Source organism: Chiloscyllium punctatum, chromosome 18, assembly GCF_047496795.1.
Source record: "Chiloscyllium punctatum isolate Juve2018m chromosome 18, sChiPun1.3, whole genome shotgun sequence".
In the NCBI taxonomy this organism is placed as follows: Eukaryota; Metazoa; Chordata; class Chondrichthyes; order Orectolobiformes; family Hemiscylliidae; genus Chiloscyllium; species Chiloscyllium punctatum.
This window is the reverse complement of record NC_092756.1, coordinates 95954734-95967452: the sequence shown is the minus strand read 5'-3', so window position 1 is coordinate 95967452 and position 12719 is coordinate 95954734. Positions and strand designations below refer to the sequence as shown.

The 12719-nt window shown below is 45.3% G+C and overlaps 1 protein-coding gene across 2 annotated transcripts in view; it reads right to left on the bottom strand.

The window, feature by feature from the left end:
• Positions 1-12719, bottom strand: part of LOC140489363 (receptor-type tyrosine-protein phosphatase H-like) — a 116772-nt gene that overhangs the window by 103850 nt on the left and 203 nt on the right. The window lies entirely within an intron of this gene.

The following is a 12719-nucleotide window of genomic DNA, read 5'->3' as shown; positions in this document are numbered from 1 at the left end:
TGGGAGCTCTTTGGAGGGTCAGTGTGGACTCAATAGGCCAAATGGCCTGTTTCCACATTGTAAGGATTCCAGAAGGTGGTAGGAATCTGGAACAACCTACTTAAAAGGGTATTAGAGGCAAAAACTCTCAAGACATTTAGGAAGTAATAATATGTGTCCTTGAAGGGTGATAACATGCAAAGCCAAACGCTGGAAATTGGAATTGAATTGCTTTGAAACTTGCAGAATACCAAGAGGACTGGAGTAAGTGGATGTGGAGAAGATGTTTCCAACAGTATGAGAGACAAGGATCTGAGGGCACAGCCTCAGACTGAGGGGACAACCCTTTAGAACTGAAATGGGGAGGAGTTTCTTCTGCCAGAGGGTGGTGATTCTGTGGAACTCATTCTGTGGAGGACAAGTAATTTCCGACAGGGATAGATAGTTTGACTGGTAAGGGGATCAGAGATTACAGGGAGAAGGCAGGAGAATGGGGTTGAGAAACATGTCAGCCGTGATAGAATGGTGGAGCAGACTGAATAGGCTGAATGGCCCTAATGCTGTTCTTATATCTTTTGGATGTTTGATGATCAGCATGGATAAGATGGGCTGATTGGTCTCATTCTGCACTGTGAAAACTCAATGTCTCTTTGACTCTTTTCCGAGTCACTGGTTCACAGCATTCAGTGTGGCCCTCAGAATTACAGATCAAAAGCTAAGATGTAAATATTGAGGCTTCTACACTCACCACCAAAACAAACCACAATCCTGTGGAAAACTGCACCCTTTAAACACTTCCTCAACTTCCACAACACCATCTCCAGTGTTCCATGGAAATAGTGGGTGTACAAAGGGTTCTGGGTCTCCTTGTAACCCACCCAATGGGAGTAAACAGGCAGGTGCTGTAAGCACTTGGGAAGGGATATGGTATATTTGCCTTTATTGCAGGGAGGTGAACTCAGAAATAGGGAAGTCTTACTGTATTTGTACAGAGCCTTGGTGAGATCACACCTGGAATAGATGTATGCAGATGTGTTCCAATGTATGTGAACTGTTCCCATATGAATCAGCTAATTAGAGGGGGGGAGAGAGAGGGGGACAAGGGAAATGTAGGCTATGAAACAAGGCAATATGACAACAGTACAGCACAGATATTTGAATAACAATAGTCAGATTATGAGAGAAAGGGACAAGAAAAGCAGAATAAGGATCAAGGAGGAAAAATAATTTTAAAAAGGCAAAATTACTGCCTCTTTAATTGAATGAGCACAGCATTTGAAACAAAGTAAGTGAATTCATTGCACAAATGCACATAAATGGGTACAATCCTATAGTCTTTATGGAGACATAATTACAAGGGGATCTAAGCTGGGAACTAAAAATTCAGGAATATATGAATTTTCAGAAGGATAGGGTGGTGAGGTACATTGTTGGTATAGGATGGAATAAGTACAATAGCAAGAAATGATCTTAATCAGAAGATGTGGAATCAGAATGGGTGAAGATAAGTAATAAAAAGGGGAAGAAGAAACTGGCGGGAATAGCCTATAAACCCCAAACAGCAATTGTGCTGTAGGACAGAGATTAAATTAAGAAATAATGAGGGTATGTATCAAAGGTACATTAACGATGGGGCACTTTAATTTTCTTGTAGATTGGTGTTGTCAAATTGACAGATAGCCACAAGGAAGGATTCATAGATTGTAGTCAAATTGATTTTGAAGAACAATACAGATAGTTTTTCCATAATGCAATGGTCGCGTTCTTGTGAAACCCAGTGTTATAGAAAAATCACGCTTAAAATCAGCTTAAAGTATTGGTGATGTACCCGCGTTACAGCTTATACATGTTGTAAAAGTTTGCGCTGTAAAAACAGTCCCCAATTCATCAATTGCATGACAGTGAATTTGTGTTGACAAAACACACATTAAAGCAGAATGGCCTGCATGTTGTGAGTGAGAGTGACAGTCGTTGACATCAAGGCAACATTTAATCGAGTGTGACATCAAGGAGACCTTGCGAAGCTGGAATCAATGGGTATCGGGGGCAAACTCTCCACTGGTTAGAGTCATATCTGGCACAGAGGAAGATGGTGGTGAGTATTGGAGGTCAGTCATCTCAGGTCCAAGAGACTTCTGCAGGAGTTCCTCAGAGTAGTGTCCTAGGCTCAGCCGTCTTCATCAATGGCTTTCCCTTCATCATAAAGGTCAGAAATGGGGATATTTGCTGATGGTTGCACAAAGTCAGTGCCATTTGTGACTCCTCAGATACTGAAGCAGTCCCTGTCCAGATGCAACAAGATCTGGACAACATCCAGGCTTAGGCTGAAAAGTGTCAACTAACATTCACACCATACAAATGCTAGGCAATGACCATCTCCAATAAGAGACAATCTAATCACTACCCCTCGACATTCAGTGGCATTACCACCACTGAATCCCCCACTATCAACATCCTGGGAGATTACCATTGACCAGAAGCTCAACTGGACATAAATATAATGGCTACAAGAGCAGATCAGAGACTTGGCATACTGTAGCAAGTAACTCACCTCCTGACTCCCCAAAGCTCACCTAAAAGGCACAAGTCAGGAGTGTGATGGAATACTCCCCACTTGCCTGGATGAGTGCAGCTCCAACTACATTCAGAAAACTTGACACTGTCTATGACTTGATTGACACAACATTTACAAACCACTCCCCACACCACTGACACTCAGTAGCAGCTCGGTGTACTCTCTACAAGACGCACTGCAGAAATTCACCAAAGATCCTCAAACAGCACCTTCCAAACCCATGACCACTTTCACCTAGAAGGACAAGGGCAGCAGATACACAGGAACACCACCCCCTGCAAATTCCCCTCCAAGCCCCTCACCATCCTGACTTGGAAACATATTGTTGTTCCTTCAGCATTGCTGGGTCAAAGTCCTGGAACTCCCTCCCTGAGGGCATTGTGGGTCCACCCACAGCAGATGGACTGCAGCGATTCAAGAAGGCAGCTCACCCCACCTTCTCAAGGGGCAACTAGGGATGGGCAATAAATGCTGGCTCAGCCAGTGACACTCACATCCAACATAAATTTTTTTTAAAAATCCAACCAGGAACAGGCTATTTTGGATCCAGTGATGTGTAATGAGGCAGGTTTAATAAGTGATGCCTGTGTAGAAGATCCCCTAGAAAGTAGTGATCATAACATGGTAGAATTTAGCATTCCTTTTGAGAGTGAGGAACTTGGGTCAGAAACAGCTGAGCTTGAAGATTTGATTTCAGACTTTTCATTGCCACACGAGGTAACATCACCAGTGAGAGTCTCCAGTGAAGCGCTGGCGGTATGTCCAGCCTCTCTATTTATAGGTCTTGGTTTCTTAAGTTGGGTGATGCTATTTCTGGTTCTTTTTTTCAAGGGAAGGTAGATAGGGTCTAAATCAATGTGTTTATTGATGGAGTTCTGGTTAGAATGCCATGCCTCTAAGAATTCTTGTTAGTGTCTTTGTTTTGCCTGTCCTAGGATGTGCATGTAGTCCCAGTCAATGTGGTGTCCTTCTTTGTCTGTCTGTATAGAAACTAATGAGCGTGAGTCATGTCTTTTGGTGGCCAGTTGGTGTCCATGTAACCTGGTGGCAAGTTTCCTGCTAGTTTGTCCGATGTCGCTCATGCCTCACATTCCAGTGAGGAAGAAGATTCTTGGGAGTGGATAAATAAATCATGGTTGACCAGAGAAGTCAAGGATAACATCAGATTGAAAGGAAAATAAAATCATACAATGTGATAAAGATTAGTGGTAAACCCATAGGAATAAGGAAAGTTTTGAATAGCCAACAGAGGACAACCAAAAAATAATGGGTGGCACGATGGCACAGTGGTTAGCACTGCTGCCTCACAGTGCCAGAGACCTGGGTTCAATTCCTGCCTCAGGAAACTGTCTGCGTGGGTTTGCTCCAGTTTCCTCGCTCAGTCCAAAGATGTGCAGGGGTTAGGTGAATTGGCCACGTTAAATCGCCCGTAGTGTTAAGTGAAGGGGTAAATGTAGGGGAATGGGTCTGGGTGGGAATTTTCACCGTTTGATCGAAGCTTGGCTTTGTTTTGGGGTTGTGCTGTGGGCTGACCTAGAGTCCTTCTCTTCGGGATCTGTCCTGTGTGAGGCTATGTAATTGCCTTCACTCAAGTGGTGTTTCCCAAACTCAATTGGCCTGGTGAGGGTGTCAACTTCTACTGGAATACCTGCAACTCATAAGCTCCACTTGCTGCATTTTGCAATGATAAAGCCATTTGTAGTGTCTGTGTGAAGTCCAGTTGGGCTTCAGCTAGTAGGCACTTCTGCATGGCTGCACCATTAACCCCACATACCAAACCATCTCTTAGCATCTCATTATGTGTTAAACTGAAGCCACACACCTCTGCCAGTCATCTTAATCTAGTCAAAAACCCTGATACAATTCCTCTGGTTCTTGAATTGCTGAGTAAAACCAATCTCATCTCAGAGGAGTCTTGAGTTGTAATATTCCTTAACTAAATCCATCAACTATTGAAAGGTTTTAGTATCTGGTGCCTCAGGGAAAGTTAGGCGCGTAATAACCAAAAACGTTGTGGGTCCACAAGCTGTCAAGAGAATTACTCATTACTTTTCAATCTGCCCCAATGTCATTTGCCTGGATTCTTTACATATACTGGGCCCAGACTTAAATGGGAGATCAAACAAGTCAAGCTTCCCAAATAGTGGTCTGATGCCAGATATGATAACCCCAACTCGAAGACCACTGTTATGAGTGAATTTCTTCAGGAACATGCTTTTCTCTCGTTGCCACTGAAATACCTCCACAGAGGCCGGTATCCCATCATCAATCACTCTTTATTAAAACATCGAGGGGTCCATGACACTGCTCCAGCTCCCTCAAAGCCAACTCGCACAGTGAATAGAGCTCCTGACACTCCCTTTTATTTCTTTTCCATAACACTACTGCCTAACAGCGGTGGGGCTTATTTTTCCTCAACACCCACGATGGTGTGTGCAAGTGTAGGACACAGTGAGGAAAAACGAGTGTGTAAATCTTTTTTTATATTTCACCACCAGGAAGAAAGGAAACACCAGAGTGGCCAGTGACAAGCTCTTCTTGACAAAGGGCTATGTTGAATGAGACGCTCCTGTTTATATCTGTCAACACGGCTCCCTGATCAGACCAGGTAAACAGCCCCAATCAGGGAGCACATATTCTATGAGGTTGACCTGGTTGACTTGTTACAAACCTCAAATGTTTAGTTGTTTAACAGAGCTACTGTGACAACTGATACTCGGAAAAGGTATCATTTTGTTATTTGACTAATAGCTGGGATGTATTTAATCCTGCATTAATCTTGTCCCTTAACCAAATTAAATGCTAATTTACTGACTGATAAGTAAACTACCTGTGTAAGCTTTCTCTCTCAGTGACGTTTGTGTCTAAAATAGCTGATGTAAAATAGTTTTGAACTTCCTAAGTCCACGATAGTGCCATTGAAATACTCGATTGAATTCTTTGCTTTATTACAACGCTTCAAATCTAATCTTGATAAGAGTAAGAGCAGAATGCTGACAAGTGATAAAAAATGAACTACACTGGAGGGGGGAGCCACTGAGGTCTGGGCTCCAGGTATGTAGATTATTAAAATATAATGAACAGGAATAATATTTAAAAGGCTGATGGAATTCTGGCTGCTATAACCAAAGAGTTGGCATACAAAGGGGTAGATATTCAGATATTCAAAGAGCTGGTTTAGCCAGCTTAATTACTGCGAGAGGGAATTCCAGGATTTTGACCCAGCGACACTGAAGGAATGGCAATATATTTCTAATTCAGGGTGGGGCGTGGCTCAGAGGGGAACTTGTGGGTGGTGGTGTTCCCATTATTCTGCTGCTCCTGTCCTTCTGGATGGACATGGTCAGGGGTTTAGAAGGTGCTGTCAAGATATTAAGGGGATCGCGGATAAGTCAATCAGACTGGTTTCAGCTGGTTGGGGAGTCTAGGACAAGAAGATAGAGTTGGAAATTTAAATTCAGATCCTTTGAGTGTCAGATTAGCAAATATTTGTGCAAAGAGTGGTAGACGTTTGGAACTATCTTCTGCAAATGGCAATTGGTGCTGGATCATTTGATCCTACAAGTGAGATTAATCAAAGATAATAAGGTATATGGTATTCCGGTGGATCAATGGAGATAGGTCACTGATCATCATGTAGTTCCTTGGAACAGACTTAAGGATGAAATGGCCACTTCCCATAATGCTTTGTTGGAGGTGTCAGATTTCAGATGAGAAGTCAAGCTGAGGTCCTTCTGTAGCCAACATCCCAACATGAGTGACCAAACCAACATTTATCCTTCAATCAACATCAGACTTCATCGAGAGTGATCCAAAAATCCGGCCTCTCTGAATGACTGAAATGTTTTAATAGAACGTAGAACATAGAAAAGTACAGCACAGAACAGGCCCTTTGGCCCACGATGTTGTGCCGAGACTTAATCCTAATGTAAAATATAGTAACTTAACCTACGCACCCCTCAACTCACTGCTATCCATGTGCATGTCCAGCAGTCACTTAAATGTCCCCAATGACTCTGCTTCCACCACCACCGCTGGCAACGCATTCCATACGTTCACAACTCTCTGCGTAATGAACCTACCTCTGATGTCTCCTTTATACCTTCCTCCTAATATCTTCAAACTATGACCCCTTGTACCAGTCAATCCTGCCGTGGGGAAAAGTCTCTGGCTATTGACTCTATCTATTCCTCTCATTATTTTGTACACCTCGATCAGGTCACCTCAATACCTCCTTCTCTCCAGAGAGAAAAGTCCGAGCTTATTCAACCTTTCTTCATAAGGCAAGCCCTCCAGTCCAGGCAGCATCCTGGAAAACCTTCTTTGCACCCTCTCCAAAGCCTCTGTATCTTTCCTATAATAGGGCGACCAGAACTGGACACAATAATATCACCAGGGACTTGTAGAGCAGCAACAAAACCTCATGGCTCTTAAACTCGATCCCCTGTTAATGAAAGCCAAAACACCATATGCTTTCTTAACAACCCTATCCACTTGGGTGGCAACTTTGAGGGATCTATGTACTTGCACACCCAGATCCCTCTGTTCCTCCATACTGCCAAGAATCCTGTCTTTAATGCTATGTTCGGCATTTGAGTTCGATCTTCTAACATGCATCACTTCAAATTTATCCAGGTTAAACTCCATCTGCTATTTCTCAGCCCAGCTCTGCATCCTGTCTATGTCACGCTACAGCCTGCAGAAGCCCTCAATACTATCGACGACACCTCCAACCTTTGTGTCATCTGCAAATTTACGAACCCACCCCTCAACCTCCTCATCCAAGTCATTTATAAAAACTACAAAGAGCAGAGGCCCAAGAACAGAGCCCTGCGGGACCCCACTCAACACTGACCTCCAGGCAGAATACTTTCCATCTACAACCACTCTCTGCCTTCTGTCAGCCAGCCAATTCTAAATCCAGATAGCCAAATCGTCCTGTATCCCACACTTCCTGACTTTATGAATGAGCCTACTGTGGGGAACCCTATCAAATGCCTTGCTGAAATCCAAATACACCACATCCACTGCTTGACCATCTTCGACCTGTCTGGTCACCTCCTCAAAGAACTCAATAGGATTTGTGAGGCATGACCTGCCCCTCACAAAGCCATGCTGACTGCCTTTAATCACACTATGCTTTGCCAAATAGTCAAAAATCCACAACCTTGCTCACCACAGACGTGAGACTGACTGGTCTGTAATTGCCAGGGATTTCCCTATTCCTCTTCTTGAAAAGTGGAACAACATTTGCCTCCCTCCAATCCTCCGGTACGACTCCCGTGGAGAGTGTGGAGGCAAATATCCTCGCCAGCGGCTTAGCAACCTCCTTTCTCACTTCCCGGAGTAGCTTAGGATAAATCTGGTCTGGCCCTGGGGACTTATCAATCTTCATGTTTTCCAAAATTTCCAGCACATCATCTTCATCAATCTTGATCTGGTCAAGACTGTGTCCCAGCTCCTCTAAGTTTTAATTTACAACAAGTTCGCTTTCCTTAGTGAAAACCGAAGCAAAAACTCATTTAAGGCTTCCCCTATCTGCTCAGACTCCACACACAAGTTCCCTCCGCTATCCCTGACCGGCCCTACCTTCTCCCTGATCATTCTTGTATTCCTCACGTATGAGGAAAATGCCTTTTGGTTCTCCCTAATCCTTCTTGCCAAGCCTTTCTCATGCCCCCTCCTGGCTCTCCTCAGTCCACTTCTGAGCTCCTTTCTAGCGCGCCTGTAATCCTCTAAAGCTGTGCTAGAACCTTGCTTCCTCCACCTTACGTAAAATGCCTTCTTCCTTTTGACGAGAAGTTCCTCTGTTCTCATCATCCAAGGTTCCTTAATCTTACCTCTTCTTACCTGTCTCAGAGGAACAAATCTGTGCATCACTCGCAACGACTGCTCCTTAAACAATCTCCACATGTCTGCTGTGCCCTTTCTGTGGAACAATTGCTCCCAGTCTGTACTTCCCAACTCCTGTCTGATAGCATCATAATTTCCTTTTCCCCAATTAAATATCTTCCCTCGGTAACTGTACCTTTCACCTCATTAAGGACTGCAGTCATTTCCCGTTAACACATTGCTGGTGAAAAATTTCTTGGTTTTCCAACAGTGCAGCACTGGGAATATCAGCCTGTATTTAAGTTTCTGGAGTTAAGACTCGAATCCACAACCAGGGCAGACTGATGGGCTGAAGGGTCTCTTTCCCTGCTGTAATACTCTATGACTATAACCCAGAGGTAAGTTACTGTCCATTGAGATACCAATTATGCAAAGAACCCTGTGAACAATAGCTAACTCCCACGGATGAGGAAACTATTTAAGTGATGCCTGAGCAAATAGTGGATGAGAATCGAAGAGTTCAATGGCCAAGCCCTGCTTCTATCTTGCATGTTCCTTATTTTCTCTCTCCAAAGGTCATTCATGTGTGTAATCTTGCTCCTCGTAGTGGAAGGTACATTACTGAATATTTTTAAGGCTGAGTTTGATTCTTGATCGACAAGAGGGATGTAATGTTGAAGCTATTTGACCCGACAAACCTACTCTGCCACTCAATAAGATCGCAGTTGAGCTGACTGTAGTCTCAACTTTACAACCCCTGCCTCCCTCCTGTACCCTCATAATTCTCCTGTCAATCTGGAATTAATCTAACTCGGCCTTAACAATCTTCAGTAACTCTCCTCCCACGGTGAGGAGCAACATTTCTCAGACTAATGACCTTCTGAGAGAAAAACTAAGGAATGTATGAAATAGGATCAGGGCTGGGCTGTTGGGTTCCTTGATTCTTTTGAATCATTGAATCCCTACAGTGGGGAAGCAGGCCATTCAGCCCAACAAGTCCACACCACCTTTTGCGAAAGAGGACCACATCGTAGGTTCTTCATCCTTGGGAACTAGTTATTGTTTAACAGGAATCTCTGCACAAGATGTTTAGCCTAGGGTGAGACAGTTTAGCAGCATCAGTGCAGGATTATAGAATTGTCAGTGGGTTACACTGTGTTTAATGTTCAACCATGGTCTAGGAATTAGTTTCCAATGAATGGAAGGTGTTGGTGGAGCAATACTTGAGAATCTGTTTCCTGATCAGATAGAATATGAGAAAAAAATTAAAACCAATGCCCAGCTCTGCCACTGAATCATCATCGCGCAATGATAGATTTCATGTTTTATGGAGATGGACACAATCGTTTCCTGGAGCGTTTTACTGTGCCTCAAGGACTTTGGATTTTCTTTGTTCCTTCACACTGGGAACATTTCCCATCCCAGCTCCACTCAGACCACAGTCTTACTCTCCCAAGAAAGAACCTCCAGGATTCTGTTCCAGATCACCCTTGGCAATCATGAGTCATAGAGATCTACAAGTAGAAGCACAGGCCCTTCAGCCCATTGGGTGTATGCCTGTGTCAGGTCAGACTAATAAAGAGCACAGCAGCATCCCTATAGTGGGAGTCATTGAGTCCACGCCAATTCTCCGAGAGCAACCCATTCAGACTCACCCCCTACCCTATAACCCTGCATATGCCATGGTCAATCCACCTGATGAAGGGCTTTTGCCCGAAATGCCAATTTTTCTGCTCCTCAGATGCTGCCTGATCTGCTGTGCTTTTCCAGCACCACTCTAATCTAAACTCTGGTTTCCAGCATCTGCAGTCCTCACTTTTGCCTGCACATCTTTGGACTGTGGGAGGAAACTGGAGCACCCAGAGATAACCCACACAGACACAGAGATAACATGCAAACTCCATGCAGACAGTAGCTGAGGCTGGAATCGAACCTGGGTCCCTGGTGCTGTGAGGCAGCAGTGCTAACTGCTGAGCCACCAGACCACCTCACTGCTGATGCTTCCTGTAAGCTGTCTGTCCACAGCTGGGTGGAGAGTGGCAGCTAAAGGGGAAGGGGGAATGTGGGGACACCCAGGTAAGTGTGCCCCTGACTGGGAACACACTCACTCCACATAGTATAGAATCCCTACAGTGTGAAAACAGGCCCTTCGGCCCAACGAGTCCACACTAACCCTCCGAAGAGCAAACCATCCACACCCATTCCCCTACTATCCTATATTTACCCCTGTCTGTTGCACCTAACCTACACATTCTTAAACATTAAGGGCCAATTCACCCTAACCTGCACGTCTTTGGATTGTGGGAGGAAACCGGAGCAAACCCACGCAGACAGGGGGAGAATGTGCAAACTCCACACAAACAGTCGCCTGAGGCTGGAATCGAACCTTGGACCCTGGTGATGTGAGGCAGCAGTGCTAACCATTGAGCCATCGTGAGGAGGAAGGTTTAAAATTTAACTCTCCTTGCTTATACTGAACTTCATTCCTGTCTAAGACTCCAAATCCCCATGCAATTTATTTCTAGCAACATACAAACGTAGGAGTTAACAGCAAGAAATGATCACTCTGTCCGTCACGCCTGGTCCTCCATGCAGTAAGGTCACAGCTGCTAGGATTGCTCCACATTCACGTCTACTCAAGATCATCTTTCATCCCCCCCCTACCCCTTCCCCACTTGTGTTCTTCAATGACATTACTTCCACTGAGGGACAAGACAAGGTCACAGATCCCAGGGCTACTCCTGACTGAGTACAACGTTATACCCCCCCCCCCCCCCAGCCACTCTGATGCCTTGTGATCTCCCGGACCCCTCAAACTCCCCGATCCGCTTACAGTCATACCCTCAACCTGCCCAACCTGAGTGTACCAAGACCCCTTGACCACCCTCGACCTGAGTACACTAACCCCTCCATGGTCCCCTTGACCCTACCCTTATGCCCATGACCCTCTGACTCCCTGAAAACCCCAACCTGAGTACACTGTCTCCCCGACCTCAATCCCACCTGAACCCTCTGAATTTCCCAACCTGAGTACACTGTCTCCCCGACCTCAATCCCACCTGAACCCTCTGAATTTCCCAACCTGAGTACACCCACACCCCTGACACACTTGACCCCATCCTGACCTCTGTGACCCTCCCTGACCTGCGTACACTGACCCCTCCATAGTTCCCTTGACCCTACCCTTACCCCATGGCCCTCTGACCCCCTGAATACCCCAAACTGAGTGCACTCACCTCCCCCCCCACCGACAGCCTTGACCCCATCCTGACATCTATGACCCCCCTGACCTGAGCACCCTGACTGCCTGGACTCCACCCCCCCCACTCCCCACAGCTATTGGTGCACCTGATGTACCCCTCAGCCCCCATCCCAGACCGTACTTCCACCACATTTCAAAAAAGCAATTTCTCCAAAAAAGATCCCTCCCCCATTTACATAGACGGTCTCTCATTTTAAACAGGGAGCCCCCTAACTCTAGATTCTCCCAGACAGGAAACATCCACCCCTACAACCCCCCTCCCCCTCCCCAGCACATCCAGCCTGTCAAGACCCCACATGGTCTTCTCTGTTTCAATCAAGTTGCCACTTCCTGTTTAAACCCCAGTGAATCACCTCCTCCCCAATCCTCTCCTGACCATGTTTACTTCAACCTCTAGTCTACATTAACTACTCCAGAACATCATTGCTGAAGACTATTTGGTGAATCATTTTAGCTTTACATTGGCTGATGCCCGAAACGTCGATTCTCCTGTTCCTTGGATGCTGCCTGACCTGCTGCGCTTTTCCAGCAACACATTTTCAGCTTTTTCTTCCTGTCAGTCCAACCCTTCCTCATAAGACAACCCACTCACTCCAAAAACTAATCAGCTCTCTCTCTCCACAGAAGCTGCCAGACCTGCTGAGCTTTTTCACCTGTTCTCTGCCTCGGATTTCTCATCTTATTTATTTTTCTTCCTCCGTGTGGTGAGTGTAAGGGCAGGAGTTGGTTAAACACCACGTGCGAGATCATTTTGTTCAATATTTCCACCACCAAGAAAAACGTCCATGTGGCCAGGGAACCAGAAACAAGCAAAGCTCAGAACGAGCAATGCTTATGGTGTTTTGCTTTTACTGGTCTGGGAGAAGATCTCTGAACTACTTTCAATACATTGACACCCTTCCTTCAGTAAGGAACCCAATACTGTACTCAATCCTCCAGATGTGGCCTCCCCAGTATCCTGTAGCATTCCCTTGAGTATTCTGCAGTGAACATGGGAGCTGTTACACACGTGGGACCTTAGGGAGTACTGGTGTCCTGTAGCACTGAGGCAGAACCTCCCTACCTTTGTAT